The sequence below is a fragment of the Vicugna pacos genome, chromosome 10 (genome assembly GCF_048564905.1).
Source record: "Vicugna pacos chromosome 10, VicPac4, whole genome shotgun sequence".
NCBI classification, from domain to species: Eukaryota; Metazoa; Chordata; class Mammalia; order Artiodactyla; family Camelidae; genus Vicugna; species Vicugna pacos.
The window spans coordinates 44,016,459-44,039,337 of NC_132996.1; the positions used below are offsets into that span (position 1 = coordinate 44,016,459).

The 22,879-nt window shown below is 36.5% G+C and overlaps 1 protein-coding gene and 1 long non-coding RNA gene across 4 annotated transcripts in view; one reads left to right on the forward strand and one right to left on the reverse strand.

The window, feature by feature from the left end:
- LOC140698746 (uncharacterized) overlaps positions 1–14,199 on the reverse strand; it is a 300,352-nt gene extending 286,153 nt beyond the window's left edge. Inside the window, exons 1-2 of the long non-coding RNA XR_012076631.1 lie at positions 13,887–14,199; positions 12,954–13,097 (exon numbers count right to left, since the gene is read on the reverse strand). This is a non-coding gene — a long non-coding RNA (uncharacterized lncRNA). The remainder of the gene's footprint in view (positions 1–12,953; positions 13,098–13,886) is intronic.
- A 158-nt stretch (positions 14,200–14,357) lies between these two features.
- The window catches only part of LUZP2 (leucine zipper protein 2), a 423,019-nt gene continuing 414,497 nt past the window's right edge, over positions 14,358–22,879 (forward strand). For all 3 annotated transcript variants that reach the window (XM_072969688.1, XM_072969689.1, XM_015252087.3), the window contains exon 1: positions 14,358–14,511. The gene's annotated coding sequence lies outside the window, so the exon portion shown is untranslated. The remainder of the gene's footprint in view (positions 14,512–22,879) is intronic.

Genomic DNA, 22,879 nt, shown 5'->3' on the forward strand with positions numbered 1-22,879 from the left:
AGAGACAGGGAAGGAATCATTTGACCACAGAAGGCCTGATCTATCAAGGAAATGTAAACAGGAAGAAGTAGAGGGTTTTAGGAACAAAGGTTATATATTTCTTCTCTTAACTCTCTGTCAAATAAACTGCCCTTCTTCCAAAAGTCACTAATCTTCTCCATATGATTTTCTCCTTCCTGGGTCTTATAACCCCTCCTTCATCTCTCATTTTAGAGTTAGATGTGTGAACATGTCTACTGTTACAACCTCAGGGTCAGTGACTTATTACGTATATTTTCCTACCCTGCCTCCAAACTTTTGTTACAATTCTTGTGTAAATAACAAGTCTCGAATTATATTAATTTTAGTGTATTATCTGTTTTCTGCTACAGACCTAATTCTGATTTTGAGCATCTTTTGTGTCTGTTTATCTGGCACATAGATGCCCCTTTATGTCATGTGCACCTACTTGTTCTAACACATCACAGAATTAGTAGGTCCAAGGAGAATAAAAAAGAAATACAAATGGTTCAAATACAACAGAACATGAAAGATAATGGTGGATGAAATCAGTTCTATAATGTGTGAAACGTAAGTCTCAGTTATCTTTGCTCTATTAATCTATAAGAATTGAGAATAGTTCTTAATTTAGAAACTAAAGTCAAACACAAACTATGAACATCCCCTAGTGACAAAACTGGTACTGTCAGGTCAGATTGTGTCTTAGCCTGACTGTATGCTTGCCACATGTCCCCACCAGACCCTTACCCTCCTGCACCTGGGGAACACTAGTAGCTTCCTAGTTCATGACCCAATCTCCAGTATGTCTACACCAATCCATTCAGCAACTATTGCTATTCTAAAATGTCAGTTTGATCTTCCCTGCTTAAAAGTTTTAGTATTTTTTTTCACATTTGCCTACTGAATACTTCTTAATCTCCTTAATATAGCAAGCAAGGCTTTTTGCAATTTGACCTCAAACTTCCTTTACAACACTAGCTTATATTCCTTTAGGAATTTGCTCTACCCAAGTTAGAAGTGATAGATTCACTTCATACTGATTTGAAAAAAAAAGTCTGAACATCAAAATCTAAATAACCACAATTATCTGTTATTAGTTCTTTCCAAATGCCAATAGTATTTTTTTAAAAAAAGTGGTTGATTCAGCTTGTAACTCAAACAAGCAAGAGTGTGTTTTTCCCTAGAGACAACCATCATAATCTTGTTTGTAGTAGAAGTGTTTATTCCTACTTTCTGTCTAATTGCCCAAAATATTAAAAGGAGCTAAGATTTAATGCAATTAATCATTCTGCTGCTTCTTCAGAGCAATGTAAGTGAAGAATATCACAGCTATTACTAGAATCTGGTGCCACTATCTTGATTAAGGCTATAAAACCATTTATCCATTATTGCTTTTGCATCATCAGCAAATATCAGCACAGAGAGAAAGACAAATAATATCTTAGTATTATTAAGAAAATGGTTTTTACCAACAGACAACTTAAAATATTTTCAGGGACTCCTAGGGCCCCATGTCCCATGTCTTTATAACTGCTGCTGTAAACACTGAATTGAGGTCTTTAAACCGCTTCTGTCTTTCTCAGAAACCCTGGGTTGGACCTTATGTTCTGTTGTTCCACGGTGTTTGTTCAGGGCTTCAATAATGTGTCTTCTATCCCATGTGTGCACCTGGACCTGAATTGAGATGCTCCTTTCTGGGGCTTTACTTTGAGCTTTCCATCTATGTTTCCATAACATTTTTACATGGCATATGAGAGTTTCCATCATATTGCTTATAGCTATTAATTTGCATGTCTTTGTCTTTTGGTAGAAAGTGGACTTCTGAAAATTAGAAAGCATGTTTCATTCATCCAAGTATCCCAGTACCTAGGGTTGGTACATAGTAGACATTAAAAGAAAATAAATGAAATAGCTCAGAGACAGTGGAGTTTGGGGCTGTGGTTAAGTTCTCACTGAAATGACTACTGATTGAAATAATAATCCGAGGCATCTTTTATGCAGGGCTTACTATATTTCAGACATGGTCCTAAGTGCTTTCCATACATTTCATTTACTCTCTATACAAGTTTTTACATTCATCAATTATCATTCTCAGCTCCTGCTCATTTGTATTTTGCTGAAATAGAAATTGAGGGCCAAAAGGACAAAGGAATTAATTTTTCCCTGAAGTTACACCACTAGCAAATATTGGAGTCAGTATTCAGTAGTATAATACTTACCTGACTGTTACAGACTTCTCATACCAGAAACAAAGCATTTCTGGGGAGGGCTTTGATGTGGACCTTGTTTGTTTGTTGGATGACAACATCATCTGTGCATATCGATCTCAGAACATACGTCAGGATCCGATTTTTGTTTCCACCCTGATAGAGGGTTGCTAAATACTAGATCACTGAAATTTGGTTTCCATGATGTTTTTATGGGCTTTGACTTTTTTCTGTGCTTTTTATTAAAATTATGTCTGTATCAAAACATGTTTCTCCTGATTCTATTAGCCTTTTCATGAAAAGCAAGTCTAAACTTGTGCCCGGTAGCTTGTCTTGTTGCACTTAGCTCAAAGATCTTACAGCCTAATGATCAGGGACCAAAGCTGAGGAAAAGAAAAACTAGTTTCAAAAGCAGAATCACTTCTGATCTCTGTGAAATAAAATGTGAATGTGCTTCTGCTCTCCACAGATTGTAATTTTCTTACTCTCTAGATGCAATTATCTTCTGGTAGCTGACTTCCCCAAACTAAACGCAGCTTAGACAGACAAAGAGCCAGGATTCTACTTGTTGCTACATGTAATGAAAACTATTCCTTCTTAATGATGGGGATATCTGAAGTCCTGATGCAGGAAACATTTTTCCAGCAGGAAGATATTTAGGCAGGCAGAGTTTTCATCAGGGGTACATTTAGTAATCCTGGATTATAATAGTTTGGGAATAATATTTCCCTTAAGTTCAAAGTGAATTAGTGATCTCCCACTAGACTGCACAGTGCATTTTTCTCTAGGCTTCAGAATTCTCAGGGATTTCTGTTTGTTTGTACGTTTATTTGTTTTGCTTTGTTTTGTCAAGCAGTGTGCTCCTCACTACAGTCCTGGATCCCAAGGCAAAGTTCCTTCTCTGTACTTTACAATTCTAAGATGAGCACTCCTCCTACCTCAGCCCATCCTTCTCCGCTCAAGCAATGCCATGGTGATACATGATTAAGAGTATATCTCATTTCGCTTTCAAACCATTCAGTGAATTTCTGACCATGGCCCACAGGAAGACATACATTTTACATCATGACACACGCAAAAACAGAATTTCACAAAAGATCTTTTCTCTTACAAAGTGTAACACACTTTGATAATCTTTTATATAGTCTCCCTACAGGTCCACAAAATTGATTATGTGATTCACTGATAGGTCATAAACCTCAGTTTGAAAATAAGAATCTATTCTGAAGTAGTGGTTCTCATAGTGTTGGGAAATAAAAGAAAAGTTATCTAACATTCATGAATAAAAATACATACTTACTATAAGAAAACAAAGAGTGCACTGGTTCTAAAATTTTGCCATGCATCAGAATCACTTGGCTTATTTATATGTTCACAGATTATGGGACTCCATCCCTGGAAATTTGATACAGTAGATTGGTGAGCAATCCAGTAATTTTCATTTTAGACAAGTTCCCATGTTATTGCTGCTGGTTTGGTGGATATATTTTGAGAACCACGGGTCTAGGGGGAAATCAAGGATTTCCTCCCACTGATTGTTAAGTGTATTAGATCCATCCTCAGAGTTCTAAGGATGCCCCCTTGTGGCAAGTCAAGGTAAAAGTTTGGAAGACAGTGCTTCCAAAGTACAGTGGTGAAAGCAACAGAAATAACAATCACATTAAAAAATCCCCTCCATCTCCCTCAGAGAGGATAACAATGATTGCGGTAAGCAGTAAAATGTAGTGCTCAAAAAGTCAGAATTTAGAGTCAGATGAACCTGGGTTCAAAGCTACCACTTCAGTAGATAATGCTGGGCAAACTACTTGACTTTTCTAATTCAAAGATTTCTCATCTATAAAGTGGCATAATGATAGCACTTTACACCTCTTAAAATTATTGTGAGAATTAAGTGCATTAATATAGAAAGACTGGAGCATCCTGATTTATGGTTTAGGTTGTGAATGTGTCCTCTATTTAGCATCCTGAAGTGCAACACTTGAGCCCACTTATGCTCACATCCCTATTGTTAAGCCTTCCATCTAATGCATCTCTCCCTAGATATACCCGGAAATAAGAGCTATTTATGCCAAAGAACCAGTGTGAATTCAGAACTCCAATATACCCCTTGTCTCTGCAGGATTCTAAAACTTCTCTTGCCATATGAAGTTTGTTGTGTTAGAATAAGTGATTGTGCTACACAAATCCTGGCTGATGTCAAAGCTAAAGGCTGACTGACACAGTTAATGCCCAGACATCCCACGGGATCCTCTTACTGCTGCAGACATGTCTCATGTATGTGGTTAGAACTGAGTCTCATGTCCTGGGACCTGCTAGTGCCACCAATGCAGGAATCCACTCTAGGCTCCTGTGGTTATTTGAAGTGCTCAATTAGAACAACTTTCCTCTCAGTGCTGAGCTCAGTCACAGATATACGACAGTGAGATGGGCCTGAGTCTCCAGCGCACAGCTTTTGTTTTCTTTTATTGAAGTACAGTTGATGCAATATTATATAGGTTACAAATGTACAATATAGTGATTCAAAAAATTTAAAGGTTATACTCCATTTATAGTTATTATAAAACGTTGGCTATATTCTCTGTGTTTTACAGTGTATTCTTGTAGCTCATTTTATACATCATAGTTAGCTCTTTAGATGCACTCAATAATTTTCATGCATCACAATCACATAAACTAAAAATATTCATCTTTTAAAAACCAAACTAAAAGCCATAAAAAAAAAAGCTACTTGCTTTTTTTCTAAAAAAAAAAAAAAACATTAGGGCACATCTCTTCCATTAGAAATGATTTGCCTATTTTCTTACTATCTGAAAATAATGAAAATAAATTAAAATGATCAGTCCCTGACCTGAAGGAGCTCACTGTATAATTGAGGAAATAAACACACATTGAATTTCTTTTATCTAAAGAAAATTTTCTTACATTTAAATATTTCTAAGATCTAGACGACATTCTAAATGTAGTAATGTCCATTTTTCTCTGAAAGTAGAACCTGTTAATAAATCAGTGCTGTATTTATAATTTGTGGCATTTTAGATTCAAAACCAGGAAAGTTAGAAACTAACTACAATGTAATACAAGGGCTTGTGTAAATGTCTGGCTGGATATTTTTATACATTTACTGGGAGACAATTCTGAATAATAGAAATCTTGAGAATGGGAAGTGTAAACACACACACACACACACACACACTCTATGTGCACTAATACCACCGCCATCGCCATCATGACTCATAGTTATAAATCCTAGTGTTTGACATGAAAAGTGTCTGTTTCTCATCTCTGAGAATCAACCAACCTCAAAGAAATATTAATTAGCACAGAATAATCCTCACGTATTTACAAATGGTAATATAAATCTCAGCAAAACAGCCATAAATTCCAACCTAAAATAATAAAACATTTCAATAAAATACAAAACCTGCTTCTGTACTATTTTAAAAGAATATCTCCTTGATGCAAATAAATGTGATGTTTGAGGTTTCAAAATTGATTTTTGAAATTTTAATTGCAGGACTGAGGATGAAAAAAAATCTGTATATTTGGTTGGATTGGAAAGGGAAAAAGAAAAACACAGGTTACAAAGAAGCTTATATTTGCCTAGGAAATGTTAGCAAAAAAATGAATGATGCTGTCTGAGAAACAATGTCATTCATGAGCAAAGGTTGGCATCTGGACCTGCTTATAATCAGGCAGCTCTAAGCCCTTCAGTCAAACTGAAGCCTTCTGTGTGGGTTTAAACATCCACTTCCAAATGGATACACAGTTTTAGAAATGCACGATGATTCTCTGAAATAGAATTTATCTGCACATATAAAAACTCTGTGATATCTACCATGAGAAAATAAAAGTTTGTACGTAGAAGCATTTTCCTGTACAATGTACCTTTTATTTCTGTCTCATTTAATGATATCACAATAACACTGTGTGATGTTGAAAATACTTATGAATGGTGCTCAGTTCTCTATCAGGATAACTCATTCAATATACATAATGCATTAGGCCTATTTACAGAACTATAATAATAAACCTATATATCACAGCATGAGACTAGGCTTGGCATTAAAATTTGCCTGACTTTGGGCAAATCACTTAAACCATAGGCCTTGGTTTTTTCATATTAAAAATGGGATAACGACATTCACCACATGAGTTGTTATGAGTATTTAATAAATAATCTGTGCAAAATGCTTTGTTTGGCACTTATTAAGAGCTCAACAAATTGCACCTTCATAGCTTCATTATAGATACTCAAAGTAGAGTAAAAGATACACATGGTACAAATTAAATGGTTTGTTTACCTAAATATATGTATAGGAAAATATCCATAAATAGAAATTATAAATGCCCAAAGAAAATATATTAGAAAATAATTATCCTTTTACAAGTGAATTAACTAGGAGATATATTAAAATATCACATTTCTAAAATTCACTTAAAATCTGATTTATAACATTGATTTATGTAGAATTTTGCGGGAGCACACATCATATGAAGACTGGTATATCTACATGTCTTCTCAAAATGCCAAAGTTCATATTCTTAATAGATGTGTAAATTAAAAGTTACCTTCTAGTCTGAATATTTCTATGTTTCAAAAGAACTTCTCATTTATAGGAATGGAAATTTTATAGTATTTATGAGATGAGTGAAATTTGGCCTTAAAGATTTAAAGACAGACAACATTCAGCCATGTAAACTATACACATGTGGCACACAGGATTGTTATTGTGGCTGTGGGTGTGGGACGGGGAATGAAGGAGGCAGACTGAATGAATAGAATTCTTTGTCTTTTACAGATTTGCAGCATGTCAGAGCATATACAGAATTCTAGCTGGTTGAGTTCTTACCAAGGAACACTACAGAAATATTCACAAGTAAGAAATGATTTTAGTTATATATTCCATACAAGCTTTGGACAAAACAGGAGTTGATGTGAGGGAAGAGTGTGATTTCGGAGTACTCAAAGAGTATGTGATGTTTTAATTAGCTTTTAGTCCTTTCTGCTCTCACTTCTCCCACTTTATCCATCTAAGAACTTAGACCAGTACGGTGATGTACCAGTGAGAAAGAGTGAAGAAAAGAGAGAATGAAGGGGGGAGAGGGAGAGGAAGAGAAATTACTAACATTTCAGTGCAAGAACATAACATAAAAAAATGCTGCCTTGGGAGTCTCCTACTGAGAAATCAGGGTAGCTTCATGAGCCACCTTTAAATTCTTAATACATTTATCTTTGAGTTTGTGCTTTTCTGCCTGAAGTCTGATGGAACAATGGGACATGAATGAGGACAAAGAAGATCTGCACAGTATGTGTGACCCCTGGCTTTGCTTCCTTGCTGCCACCTTTATGCACATCATTCATGATGCTATGTGAGCACAGAATTATGGGAGATGCATGAGTTTAGTGATACTCAAAGTCATTACAAGGTCAGCATGTTGTGTCTATTACACAAGCCAGGGTTGGAGGGACCTGCTTCAAATTCAGAAAGAGAGCAGTCGTGTTCTAAGAGACATGAATAACTAAGTAACCTGGTTGTAATCTTTCTTACTCGTTTTTTCCCTGTACTAGCCAATCAGTGATTTGGAAATCACAGGAAGAATGAAAAGGGAAAACTAAGGGCAACACATAGCTCATTTTTCCTTCAGTCCTTTACTCATCAGTAAGCTGAAGGTGGAGAGTATCAGTAGCACATGCATGCATCAAGAGATGAAATAAGAGCTGAGTAAATGTTGTGCATTTCTGCCCTCTGGTAAGACCAAAACACATATGCATGCAGGAACTGTGAAATACGAATTGTGTGATTTCAGGGATTCTGCACATGAGTTAAGTATTATTTAACACTTTTAAAAATAAATTTTAAAACATTTAAAAAATAAGGATTCTTATTTAAAACCCCTAATTTCTTTTAACATGAAAACATTTAAAATCGTATCTAGAGCATTTAAAAATTTAAACAAATATAAAGCATTTAAAACTAACACTGCACAATATAAGGGTTAATGGTAAAATTCATGCTAATTTAAAGTTCTGGCTTTTCTTTACTTAGAATATTATTAAATAGTAATTAAAAACCACCATGACAGGTAGACAAAGAAAGCATGCATTGAAGAAAGGAAAACATATCATATTTTAGTATCATCAACAGCATATTTCTGCTGCTTTGTGAACAAGGAGCCTTACATTTTCATTTTGCCCTGGGCTCAACAACTAGTGTAGCCAAGCATGTTCAGCATATAAAATCTAAAGAGAAGAGGAGAGGGTATTTCTTTTACATCAGAAGAGAGCAGCACTATGTCGTAACCAGAAATACTTATAAGAAAGCCTCTCTTATTACTCATCTGCTTTAGGAAATCTTTGGATGCTGTTAGACATGGGCTCTCATATATGGTCCTCCTGCCTGCCACATAACCTTCTCTACCTCTTACTGACATTAAATAGCCTCACAGATTTCCATATCTAACTGCAGGGGTATCCTTTATGAAAGTCATTGCTGCTTTGCTCCCAGGTCTGGAGAGACACAGGTTCTCCTAAAATAATAGGCTATTCATTTGAATGGAACCATTATTATCAGTTTCACGTGAAATTCTGGCTTGAGTTCTGCTGGAATGGTGCTGTGAAATCACCCAGAGGATAGTGATCATACCCACTTATCTCATCCAGCTTCGGGCTGAGGTCAACAAATCAGCCCACTTGTCAACACATCAGGACATAGCTTCATTGCCCATTTGCTATATACTCTACATAAACATTATTTGTAATCACAACCAAAAATCTCAAATGTGTATCCTTGGCCACAGAAGGCAATGAGGGAAACAGCGTGAGTTTTGAGTCTTTCATGGATTGGGATCAAGACTACCACTTAATCGACAAGTTAATCACTCTCTAAATAGATTTCTTAATTGTAATGAGTCAGTTGTATCATATTCATATGATATTTTTCTCACAAAAGACAGAAAATTGTAACTGAAGCAAACAATCAGTAATAAAGGGAAAAAGATAATTGGCTGCTGCTATGTGGATATTTGCCATTCTTTTGGCAACTCAGAATCTGAATTCCTTTGCTACATTTAGGAATTCTCCTCCGTAGGAACAAAGTCCTCTTTAAAAAAAAAAGAGTTAGATATTTATTCTCCTGACCTCTCCAGCAATAAGGCTAATTGGCATAATCCATGATCTTCCAATCACATGCATCCACCCCAAAATTTGAGTAATATGCTATTGATGCAATAGGATGAATGACTCAGAGACATCACATCTTTCCATAATGTGGAAAGAAGATTTTTAGTATCTTTCTTCATGGTCCCAATATTTCAGCTATACCTCCAGGCATTATATTCTCACAGGGCAGCACCCCAGATAGAAAGGAAGGGAGCAGGAATTAAGTGGGTTTCTTTTTGTATGACTTTCCATTTTTACCAAGAAGGAGCATTTTTCTCAGAATATCCTAAGAAGATCCCACTTTGTCGCACTGTGTGCTCATCCCCTTCGTAAAAATGAATGGAAAAATGCCCTGAGACAAACACTTCCGCGGCCAAACAGAATCTGTTCTATTTAGCAAGAAACAAAGTGTTAATTATCTTCTGGATACGTAGCCAACAATGGATGTGATACCATGGCTTCCAGCAAGGTTTAGAGAAGCAACTTCTCATAAGAGCCTCAGCTTTAAAGCCAGAAGTTTAGGATCATAATTCAGATTTCAGTAAACAGGTTATATTTACTGTGCTAATGCATAAGTTATACCATTCAGTCATGAAGGTGGAAACCTTTTCTGTTTGTGGTAAACATCTTTGCTTCTGTTTGCTTTCATCATATTTGAGGCAGGATATAAGGCAGGGATGATAGCAGTAGCAGTAGAGCTGAGACATCCACATGAAGAAGAATCATACCAGTGCATTTTTCTGCAAGAGTTTGGATCACAGCAGGTGAAGGAGTGAAAGCTGCACGTGGAGACAGATGAGACAGATGTAAACCTTGCTTTTTAAGAGCCACTCTGCCCTGAAGAGACTGGAGACGTGGCCCACGGCGATAAATTTAAACAAGAAAGAGGGATTCAGCTGAAAACTATAAACAAGAAAGAGGGATTCAGCTGAAAACTATTGTGACTGCACAGAAACCACTGCTGACTTGCTGGGATAGCTGCTAAACTAGAAGGCTTTAGAATAGACATTTACAACAGAATGTGACACAGTGCAGAAAGTCCTCGGTCAATATCCATAGCTGTGTAACACAGTTAGTAATCAATTACTCGTGCTAATGGAATAGGTGGGACCAAAACAATTCCTACACACTGGTATCTTCTTTGTGATCTTTTACTCTTCTGTGTACTATCTGCTCCAGAAAACAATCCTGAACTTGAGTCATCAACCTTATTTTACCTTTACTAAGGGAGTTTAAAAAACATCCATGTAAAATGACCCAGCAAAGTCAGGAGCAATGAATTTTAGGGAGTACAACTGTAGCAGCAGTAGTAAAGTATGAGGAAATCTTTCACTGACGTTTCATTTTACTGACTGGATGAAATAACTAATAATAATATTGATCATTTATTTTTAACCTCATATTAAGGCACTTACCTCTCATGTATTATCTTTTTAATGGCTTTATAAACTCTGTCTCAAAAATAACTAACCCTGCTTACTTGACTCAGGGCTATGCAGCCAAGGAGAGATGGAGCTGGTCTTCAAATCCTAGGCCTGTCTTCTTTCTAATAGTTTGTTTTTTAGAGAAACCAATATGTCCCATAATACCTGTTTTACTCTGGGAAAATATCAGACAGACGTTTTCTTCTCAAGATGCCTGGCTTAAGAAAGAAGAAAGGGAGAGGGCTGCAGAGTTACTGCTTTTGTCCTAAATGAAGTTTGAAGAAAGGACTAAGAATATGGCTGACAAAACATTACCTCTATAGCAGGTACACAAGTCAGGATTCTCCAGAGAAAAAACAGAACAAAGAGGATGTGTGTGTATGTTTGTCTAAATATATAGATGTAGATATAGATATTTTTAAGAAATTGTTTCACAGGATTGTAGGGACTGGTAAACCTGAAATCTGCAGGGCAGGGTGGCAGGCTAGAGTCCCAGGGAAGAGGTGATGTTGGAACTTGAGTCTAAAGGCAACATGGAGGCAGTGTTTCTTATTCCTCAGGGACCTTGATCTTTTTTTCCTAAAAACTTTCAACTGATTGGATGAGGCCCACATTATGGAGAACAATCTACTTTACTCAAAGTCTGCTGATTTAAATGTTAATCATATCTAAACAGATATCTTCACCACAACACCTAGATTGGTGTTTCACCAAAAATTCGTTACCCTGGGTACCATAGACTATCCAAGTTGACATATAAAATTACTCTTTAAATCAGAGTAGTAACAGTTGAAAAATGCTACACAGAACATTGAGAAAACATAAACTGAGACAAATTAAATGATCACCCAATACTTTCTTTTGCTACTAAATCTTAATATATTAATTAAATATATTACTAATATTTCACACCACCAATCTTTATCACTGTATATAGTAATATCACTTTCCCTCAATCAAGTTTATGCACAGAAACATCTCAAGCAGTATTAATTGAGTAATTTAAATATTAAACATCTAATATAAGCCATGCAGTGTGGCAAGCACTGGGGACAAAAAAGAAAAAAAAGACAGTTTCTTTCCTCAAGAGGCTAACAGTCTGATGAGGAGAACAGGGAAGCAGAATGTCTGTATTAAAAAACAATTAGATCTTCCTTTCACTACTAGTTTCAGTGTCAAGGCTAGGATTATTATATTTATTAAAGCTGGATTAAGTCACCCTTGTCTGATAGGTTGATGGAGGTGAGCTCTATAGCTCCAAGAATGTCTTCTTGTCATGGATAATGTCGCAGCACAAACAGGAATAGTAACATGTTTTCAAATCAGTAAAAACAACTTGTTGGAAATGCAATGCGTGCACATTAAGGATCAAAGAAATATGAACTGTAATGATTCTACAGTTTCAATGGAAGTTATTCTCCTAATTATGAATTTATATTAAAGTTTTAAATATCCAAATGCCACATGGTTACAGAACAAAAATGTTGAAGGGACCTTGCTCAGAGGATTAAAGTTATTGGTTGCTCCCAGAATCAGTGGGAAAGCAGACACTTTTGACTTGGACATGAATTCAACAGTCTGCTTGTCACTATCAGCTGTGACTTTGAGAAAGTTATTTAAGCTGCAGAATCCTAATCTATTTTTTCTGGTAATAATATCAACTTGTTAGAGTTGTTGTAAAGATTAAATGTGATCACATGTGTTAAAATGCCAAGCAGCACCTGAGAGTAGAATGCTCTTAGTAAGGACTATATCCTAATTTGTATTAGATTTGAAACTCAAGAAAACACAGGAGAATAGCTCACAGGAGAATAGTTTATGAGACGGCCCATTATATTTTGCATTCTTTATAGCATTTATGTTGGTACATAAAATTGCTAATGTGATGTGAAATTAAAATGTTTCTATTCCCCACCCACATCATTGCTGCTTATACACACAGATACACAGACACAGAAATAGAACATACAATTCTACATTAAGAAATTATCATTGTTAGAGATGCTGACAATGATTTCTTGCTCTCACTTCAATGATTTCTTGTCTCACATTATCCAAAAAGCAAAGTACACTTGAGTAGTAACTAAAAGGCTTAGAAACTGTTGAACATACCAGACTAACAAGGTGAAGAGAGCAAACACAGACGTGAATTGTGAGCCTGACCTTTGTTCTTGTTGTTCTCTATTCCATTTCTCCAGCTAGTGGACTTAAGAAGACATGTGCGTTGATGTGAGATGTGATTGGGGAACACTGTGTCCTCTGAAGCTATCCAGTGACAAATATGCTTTCCACACCTTTTGCTTCATTCTGGAAAGCAAAATAAATTTTGATAAATGTTTCTTAGAACACCATATGAGAATGAAGAGAAGGTGAAAGACTAAATATTAAACTCAAGGCTTCTCAGTTTAGGTCACAAAACTTTGGAGATTAATGACATCTATCAGACCAAGTTCCTCTTTTTAGAGATGTAGTGACTGAAATCAGAAAACTCGAGGTTAAATTGTTATCAGAGAGGGGGCTTACTTTCTTTTATTTCCATTAATTCTTAATTGTGATCATAGATTCACATATAGAAAAATTGTGAAAATAATTGTTTTGGGGAGATGAAAGTGTTAGAAAAGTGTAAAAATGAAGCACACGTTTTCTTAAATGAGGTACATTATTGGGCTTCCCCAAATAGTCTTTTGTCATTACACATACAAAAATCTCTCATATTTAGGAATTAAAGTTCTCTTTAATCTCATGACACAGATATATTGGTAATGTTGATAGAGAAAAAGTTAAATTAGATTTATTTTTTTTAAGTCCCAGGACTGGAAACTTCTTAGGCAAATGTGTATATCATTAAATCATCTTCTAATTATTATAATGTCCATAGATGCATTGATACTTTTAAAATCATGTTTTAATTTAATGTATTGGCTTATCAAATTTAATTATACAAAGTCACATAGTAAATACATAAAGTAAATTACATATATATCACTTAGATATGTAAAGTAATTTAAACATATAAAGTTGCACATTATTGGTAAGTCTAATAATAACATAAACGCTTGTGAGTGCACTAATTAATTTTTTTCCCTCAGGTTTTACCTTGTTCTTTCGTGTGAAACATGTTTGTTTCTTCATTTTTCTTGACTCTCTGTCTTGGTTTCTATGCATTCGATAAAAGAGCCATCTGTCCCAGTCTCGAAGGAGTGGCCTCGTGTAGGAGATAAATCTATCCTTCAACCTTGTCTTAGCTCATGATCGTCTCTCCCAACCTGTTTTATTTTTAGTGGCTCCTAATAGTGGAGCGCCTGCGAAGACCTGCCAGTGCCCCAAAGGGGAGGCTCTCGGTCAGCATCTAGATTTAGGCAGATTGGAAACCAGACCCTCAGGCGCCCAATATATACAGACATGCAGGACCGCCACTGCGCCAGGCGATGGAGAGGTGGCCCCTGAGGGCTGCCGCAAAAGAGCGGGGGCCCGACGTAAAATCCAGGCACCAGACGTAAAACCGAGGCACCGCACATGCGTAACAGCTTCCGCGGGGAGGATTCTGGCGCCCTGGAGCGCAGCAAAATGGTGCCGGCCAGTGTCTGCGCTCTGAAAGCATCCCAGCGGCGCCGAGTGGGTGTTAAATCAGACGCCTGCCCTCCAGCTGACACTTCAAGACGCGCAAAGGAGCCCCTTCCACACGCACCTGGATCTGCCGCTTCCTCGCTGGGCCCCGCAGGTGAGTCCCTGCGCCGGAGCCCTCGGAGCCTCCTCAGGTTGCCACAGATGTGTGGGTCTCTGGGGCACAAGTTCTGGTGCTTTTCAAAGCTAAATGCTTTGGACGCCTGTTAAGCCCTTTGCGCCTCAGGGAGAAGCTCTGCGTTTTGAGTTTCCTCACGTCTTTGGGACTGTGGGTGGGTCGCTGCACGAGGGGTGGGGGTTCAGGCAGGACTGTGGCCCCGCCTCTCCCACCTGCTTCCCCGTGGGCCTGCTCTCCTTTGCCCAGTGCATAGGTGTTGCTCAGCCAGATTTTAGTTTTGTTTTTTTTCCCCCCGAGAAAGTTGTTCCCTATGTAACTGTAAATTTGGAGTGTTCTTGGGAAGAGATAAATTTAGGACCTTCGTACATCACCATCTTGAACCTGAACTCATCTAACTTTAAGAAGTAATACTCTTCCAGTATAATCCTCAGTCTGATCTCATCCTCTTGTCTGCCCTATCAAGAAACAGCCGTTATCTTGAATTTGCTTTTTAATTTTTTTATTATTCCTTTGCCTGTTTAAAACAGATTTATCACACGTGTCCATTAAAAGAGTATCATTGAATTTTGCATGTTTTGAAATCTCCATAGAAATGGAGTGTATATTTATCTGCGTCTTGCTTTCTTTATTCAACATTATCCAACAATCTGTAAGATTCCTCCTCAAGTGTACATTGTGTGACACGCACCTTCAAGTTGGCCATAGCCTCTCTCATACTACAGTTGCCAGCCAGAGAAAAGTATTTATGAGCAAATATATTTCTCTACCTAAGCCAAATAAGATATATCAAAGCATTTAGTTTTTTATTGCCACTTTTTCTGTTCACACTCAATTTTATAGTATGAAATTCACAATAGTAAATGTTAATTTTGATTCTAAAGATGGCATCTCTTCTTTCTCAGGCCCAGCTGTAAAATAACATCATTATTTACTTCCCAGATATTTTGAAGAATAATTCTGATCGTGATTTATCAGCAAGAATAACAATACTAGGGAATTTGAATTAAAAATGAAAAGGCATGAATATCTGTGGGAAAGAGAATTTTAAAGATGCTATGCAAACCTGAAAATGTTATATTTAGTTTAATGTAATTTAGGTCAGTTTTAAAATTTCTTCCAAATTTTAGAATAATTTTATTTTATTACATACACATTGTGCATACATAGAAGACAGACAATAATTGGGAACAATTTCTAAATGAATTGATTCAAAAGAGTTTTTTTCTAAAAGAATAGATAAAATAACAGAAAAAAATCTGTCGTGCATTAATAGTCACTATAATCCTCTCTCTTTTTGTTTGCATGACACCACGTTAACTGAGTTCCATCCTGTTTATGTTCTAACTACTCTGCAAGAATACACTAAATATTCTGATTACCTTTTGGATGCCAGGCCCAGTTCTTGGAGCAGGGAATAAGCAATAATAAAGAAGAGAGAGGGAATCACTGACTGCTCCTGTCAAAAACTAAGCAGATATTGCCTCATGTGAGTTTCAGTGGGACTTGACATTTTTATGCTTAGTTTACCTAAAAGTTAAAAGAGAATACTCTAGAGTTAGGTCTTCAGCCCTGAATATCAGCGTGGCAGGTAAACTACTAATGTGGCATTCCTTAAAATTAAATTCTTGAAAATATGTCCCTGGTTTATAAGCAAAGAGTGCACCCTGTTGGGGACAAAAGGACATGTTCTATAACTGAAGACTGCTTCTGGCTGAACTTAGCCATTCTTGTCTTGAATAATTCAGCTCAGACTCCAAAACTGAATACCAACAACTTATTAAAAAAGAAAAATGTTACACTTAATCAGGATGACCCATCTTTGATTTTCCTAGTTCTGTTAAAGCTCTTTATACGTCTGGCTTAAATATAATTTCATTAAGATTGTGTACTGTGTGGGGCAGGCATATGCAGTTTTGAATCACTCAGCTGCACTTCACCTTGCACTTTTTCATCCAGAGTTCATGTAATTTTCTTATCTTGTTCCATTTTATTGAGCATTCAAGTAATCTCAAACATGTGCTCTCTCTACCACCCTAGGCTGCCCTTTGCACTTAAAAATGTGTTCCAGACAACAAAATAAATGAACTGCAGATAAAAAGGAGACACTCAGTATTAAAAGTTTGCCACTAAAAGGCCAGTAAATTGTTGGAGGTACGAAGGATCTGGGCTTCAATAATAAGGTAGTTCTATAACATAACTCTCATTTAACAGAGCCAGGTCAATCCAGGGTTTCACAGGACAAAATCATCACATCTACAGCCAATCACGTCAGCTCAGGTTATGAAAACATGATAAAGAGGGTGGGTTCCAGGCTGAGACCAGTAAGTTTTGTAAGATTCCAGACAGGTGGAGAAACTGAAAAAGAAGACCATGGTTCTGGAAACAGATTCCAAATAAGCTTCTGCTCCAAACCACTTCTCCAAGTAATAATACCCCCTTTTAAGACCTACTATTTTAAAATACTGACTACTAGTTGTAATGCCATCATCAGCTGCTATCGCAAATGTCATCTTAATATGATGTTACTTCTTTAAGGTCCTAATATATGCCAAACCACAAGACTCACATGCAATACTCTAATTTTTTCTAATCTGCAGAAAGTCCACAATGTAGATTATAATCCCAACTTTATGGGGAAAGAAATGTGTTTACTTCTTAATTGTTTACTTCATTCTTCACATTATTCTGACTTTATTTCCACTGGTAACTGCTTAGGCTTGAAGAAAATACGTTCTTATGCGGACACAATATATTGCCTCATATGCTGCGTGCCTAATTTTCTGTATACTGTTTTTCTCCACCATATGCACCAATGTCTATCATATGATTTTTTTTTTCATGGCAATAGGTATTTTATGAAATTATTTTAAACTGCTATCTATTTCTTCCACAAGAATGTAATCTCCTTGAGGCCAGAGAATATGTTTGATTTGTTATTACATGGGCAGAGACAAGAGTAGTGCTTGGCACATAGTTGGCACTCAGGAAATATTTGTTGAATGAATGGACAAAACAATGTCTTGAATAATAATCTAGTAAGTGGCAAAGCCAAGATACAAGCAAACTTAGATTATCTTGAGTGGCCAAAGCTTATGTTTTCTTTCCTCTACAGTTCACATTTTACAGCCTCTAGCTCAGGGTTACCAGGGTATGCATATGATGACATCAAATTCTCCAAGAACTGAAGAGTTTTGTCCGGTTGCAACAAGTCCAGCCCTCCAGGTGTGAGAGAATTGCCACAAACTTTTGTGTGTATCACAGAGTCACATGTATGGGTGGGTTTGATTCTTGAAAGAAAATGTATGTCCTTCTTGAGACCCACTAGATTGTAACCAAGCTAGACTCACAGAGGGTATATTAGTCTTCCCATCAGCACATCAGCCACAGTAATTCTTGAAAACTCAGGGTTGGAGATGAGTTCAGATACTGGCAAGCATAACATGGAGCTTTAGTGAATTATACCATTAGTATCAACTGAAATGGTGAAGTAATTATAAAAATAGGTAAGTGTAGGTCACATTAAAAAAAATCTCTGTTTCTATACTTTGAATGTTTTGAATTTGTAATAATTTGCAGAAAACATCTGGGCAGATAAAGTCATTCAGTCATGCATTCATTCCTCTCATATTTATTGAGCACCTACGATGTACTTTTTACAACGCTGAGAACAATGTGCAGTTGCAAATGCCACATGTCAGAGGGAATGCTCATTAATTCATAGATTAATCAAACTGTCCAAAGAAATATTATTTAATTTAATGTCCAATCTGAAAATACAACAATCACCAAATAGTCTACAGTCAGTGCTCCATATCTGCAGATTCTATATTCTGTTTGTTCAATCTGTGCATGTGCAACCATGGATACAGAAGGCCAACTGTGCTATGTCGTTTTCATTTGAATTTTGGTATCCACAGGGGGCCTGGAACCAATCCTCTGTGGATACTGAGGGATAACTGTATGTTAATGTTGTCCTTGTTTTGAGGATTTTGGTGATTCTTAAGAGAAGGTATCATTTGTGTCTGACACACAAATTTTGTGCAACCATTTGTCCTTTAACAATATGTGCAAGACTTACCAAAATTCCTCCAACTCTGATTTGCTTGCTTGCATATTTATTTACAAAGTAGAATTTAAATCTAACTGCCCATTTTCTAGGCTCAGGCTATGCATTTAAGTCATCACTGTTTGCATAACTTCAGCAAGTTCTTTTGTTTCTAGAACAGATCTAAAGGAATATGGATAAAAATTGGTAGACCTTGGTGATCTCTGAGGTCTTTCTTCTTATTATCCCATCTCATCTGCTCTTGTAAGTGTATTTTCTGAGGTCTTGAGTTATAACATCATCATCAATCTTATTATTTGGGCTTGATCACAACATCATTTTTACTTCTCCCCCCTCCAATAATCTTCATATTTTAAAAAATCTACCATAAAAATTTGTTTCAAGTCCTGTCCTTTATCTGACTCCTGAATGCTCAGTCTTTCTAGAAATGTCCTGAAGCAAGGCATCCAAGATTCTTCATGCTTGGCTCTAACCTAACTTTTCATTCTGCTGGCTTGCTCTCTCTCTGTCTCTCTCTCTCTATCACACACACACACACGCACACACACACGCTCTCTCTGTTTGTGCTTCTCTTATCCTTGCATTCATTCTCCCTTCCCCGTGACTCCACTGTTATATTTTTTCACTTGGGCTCCATCTGATGGATTTCTATTCATGCCTTTAGCCTGGCACCCTGGCACAGACACCAGTTCTCATGGGACTTTTTCTAAACTAAATAACTCTGTGGCAGTCTGTGTATTTGTCTGTTACATAAGCGACCACATTTACTGTAGTAATTTTCTTTTCCCTTGGCCTCTTCTATGACACAATGTGCTTTTTTTTTCATTTTAACGCTATAATACTTAGAAGAAGGACTTGCATGTATCTGATAGATATCTCATCATTTAATTAGATTCTAGCAACAGGATGCCATGATTCCTTCAACTAGACATTCTCTTCAGGTAATCAAGTGTGAGATTAATTTTAATTTAGCCACTGTCATAAAAAAGGAATAAACACACACTCTAATTTTCTACCCAGAGTGTTTTCCTTATTTTTTATTAGCGTGCCAGGGTGAAAATGTACATCTATATTTTAGGGAGTGTTTTACTACAGAAGTATCAATATTTTAAACAATGATGAATCTTAACTTTCTCATTACCTTGTTGCTTACTTAGAAGTGAAGTGCTTACACCCAGGTACAAGATACTGTTTAAAAATCTCTGTGATAAATATGTGAAGAGAAAATTTAGTTCCAGGCAGGTGATATGAATCAGATCAATGGGTAGAGTCACACCATAAGAATTTTATGGGCTTATATTTATATTTCCAATGTGTAACATATTATAAAATTATAAATTAAGAGAGCACTCTAGATAAAATACTAAGGAAACTAGAAACAGTTCTGAGCTCCAGGAATATTATCAATGTATACTGTTTTGTTTATGTGCATATAACTCACCAGAGAAATATAACTGATTTGACTTCAGAGTCCACGTATTTAGGCAGATAATGTTTGGATATGAGGCTAGCTAGCAGTTGCTTACCACGAATCTGCTTTTCCTCACATGAAATTAATCCTGTCACTCTTCTGATAGCAATTATTCAATGCTTCCTAAGACATAAATGGAAACTTCATAGATGGTATAGGAGGCTGCTCAAAAGCCAGTTGCTATTACCTGTCTCAAATCATGTCCTGGCACTGTACACCTCAGTGTCCTGCTTCAGCCGTCCTACACTGCTGGTAGAGCTGCAGTTTGCTGTGATTGCAGACCTCCGTTTGTTTATGTGCTGTTATACCTGCCTGGCCTCACTTGTCTACTCAGCAAATCAAATCTCGTATTGGAGTCCCCTACCTAATGGAACCTATACCACTGCATTTATTGAAAAATTCTATTATAAAAATAGTCATTACTTTTTCATCATTATTTGACCATTACTTTTTTTTTTTAAATAAGCCCTTACCACGTGCTTCCTACTACATGAGAAACAAGAGATAGAGTGATGAACAGAAATATTTACCTTATCATCTCTGATGTCTGGATGCTTGCAGATGAGTGGGAGGAGCCCCCATGCATGCGATCAGTACCCTTATAAAAGAGCTGCCACATAACTCCCTCACCCCTTCCACCATGTGAGGACCCACATGAATCAGGACAACAAGACAGCTGTTCATGAATCAGGAAGCAAATCCTTCCTCACCAGACACACAACTTGACCATGCAGGCAACCTGATCTTAGACTTCTAGCCTCCAGAACTGTGAGAAGCAAATGTCTGTTGTTTATAAGCTACTCAGTGTGTGATATGTTGTTATAGCAGCCTGAGTGGCCTAAGACACATAGTGTACCACCATCTTCCCTCTAGGACACTGGTTAGTAATTCCAGATGAATATAGGAGACTTAAGGACATTCTTCATTTGGGTCAGAATTGTGCTCATTATGAAAACAAACACTTAATGATACTTCTCTGCTTAGTCACTAATGCAAGAAATAGAAACTCATTCTAGCCTACATAAGGGGCAACCGCTTGTGATATTTGCCTTCTTGACACCAAGACCTTGAACATTACCTACTTGAAAGACAGATTATGCTTTCAGTTCTCAGCTTGGTAGAACATTTTTGTTAATGTTTTCTGTGACTGATAAATCTGTTTTGTCAATTTACTTGAGGCAAAATGAACCCAACATGGTTTTAAACAGCTAAGTTGTAGCCATTGAAGAGTGGATCAAATATTTTAGCATCATCACAATTTGTCCCATATATTCCATTCTTTTAAAGCACTAATCCAGGATGAGTTTATAATCTGTCAGTGAAGGCAAAAAAACATACTGATAATTTGAAATATCCACACATTCACAAAATGAGTTGGAAGATATGTCACTCTGCATGAAAAATTTTCACAGTATATACCAAAAAACTTCTTGAAATGGTATAAACAAACGATTTAAGCAATTGTTAGATACTTGTACTTCACTTTGCTCAGCAGTGGCCTTTACTGTGTTGCCTTCTGTGATGTGTTACACCACTCATTGCTGTTTGTTTCTTTGCTGAAGGCATAGATCTGTTCCACCTGATGCAAACTTGAAATTTACTCACTCACTCCATAAGCCACATTTTATCAATCTAAAATAAATTAGTCCAGAGAAAAAATAGCCTTTTATTTTTCCAAATTAAACATTCTACTGTTGGTTTTTATTTATGACTCATTTTTTTCCCTTAAATATGGCACATTTTCCCTAAAAGGACCTTCAAGGAAGAAAAAGAACTAATATGTCTCTAACATAAACTTTGCCTGTAAACTGTCATAGCCTGGTAGGAAACCACACTAGAGATTATCTGGAAAAGGACCAAAGCACAGTTGCTTTGGACAATACAGGAAAGGAAAGGTGCTTTGAGAAAGTCTAGAAGGAAGTTGCTATTGTGAATATCTGCAGATTTTGAAAGTAGCAGTGCATTCAGTGGACATGTCAATTGTGTGCTAGAGTTGTGTACAATGATACACAATGATTATGGGAATACTACTCCATATTTGGTGCAGTTCACAGAAAGTAACCAGTTTTGGGAGTCCAAACATATGATGGATTAATTGTCTTTGTGTCAAGCTTTATGTTACAGGGAGCAGCATGATCTAGGCAGTAGATCAAAGATTTTGAGTCTAAGCAGTGGAAGTAAAATTTTCATGTAATCTTGGGCAAATCATTTACTCAGTCTGGGCCTAATTTTCTTCTCTGTAGAATGGTTAATATAATATCTAAGTCCCCTTGAATTACAGAGAGAATTACATATGACATAATATGAAGAAGTCATGTCATTTGTTGGTGTTTATAGAATTAACAGCTCTTACCTTTTACAACAAACTATGGTTAAAAAAATGAGATCATCTGCAAATATTAGGTATGGTCTCTGTGGAAGTCTGAATTAAATGAGAAGAATGATCTGTGAATGGGCACATTTTAAAAAATGATTTTTATACATCAAATATATGATAAATTTAGTTCCAGACTCCAAAGAAAGATCCATTTGAGCATTATAGAACATTTGGAGGAAAGTATTTTTAAAATATCCATAAAGATCAGCTTTAAGATTTCCAGATGGAGAAAAAGCAGCCCAAGGAAACCTCATCTTTGACCTTTCTCTTTGGAGGAAATGTGTAACTGGGGACAGTGTTTTGAATATATAAAATAAAAATATATGTCTTAAGGGAACAACAAAAAGGAAGCTAGAAACTGTGAGTTTTTTATTTGACAGTCATTTTTCCTACTTCTACTTTCACAATATTAAGAATGTTGCCTTAATTAAGA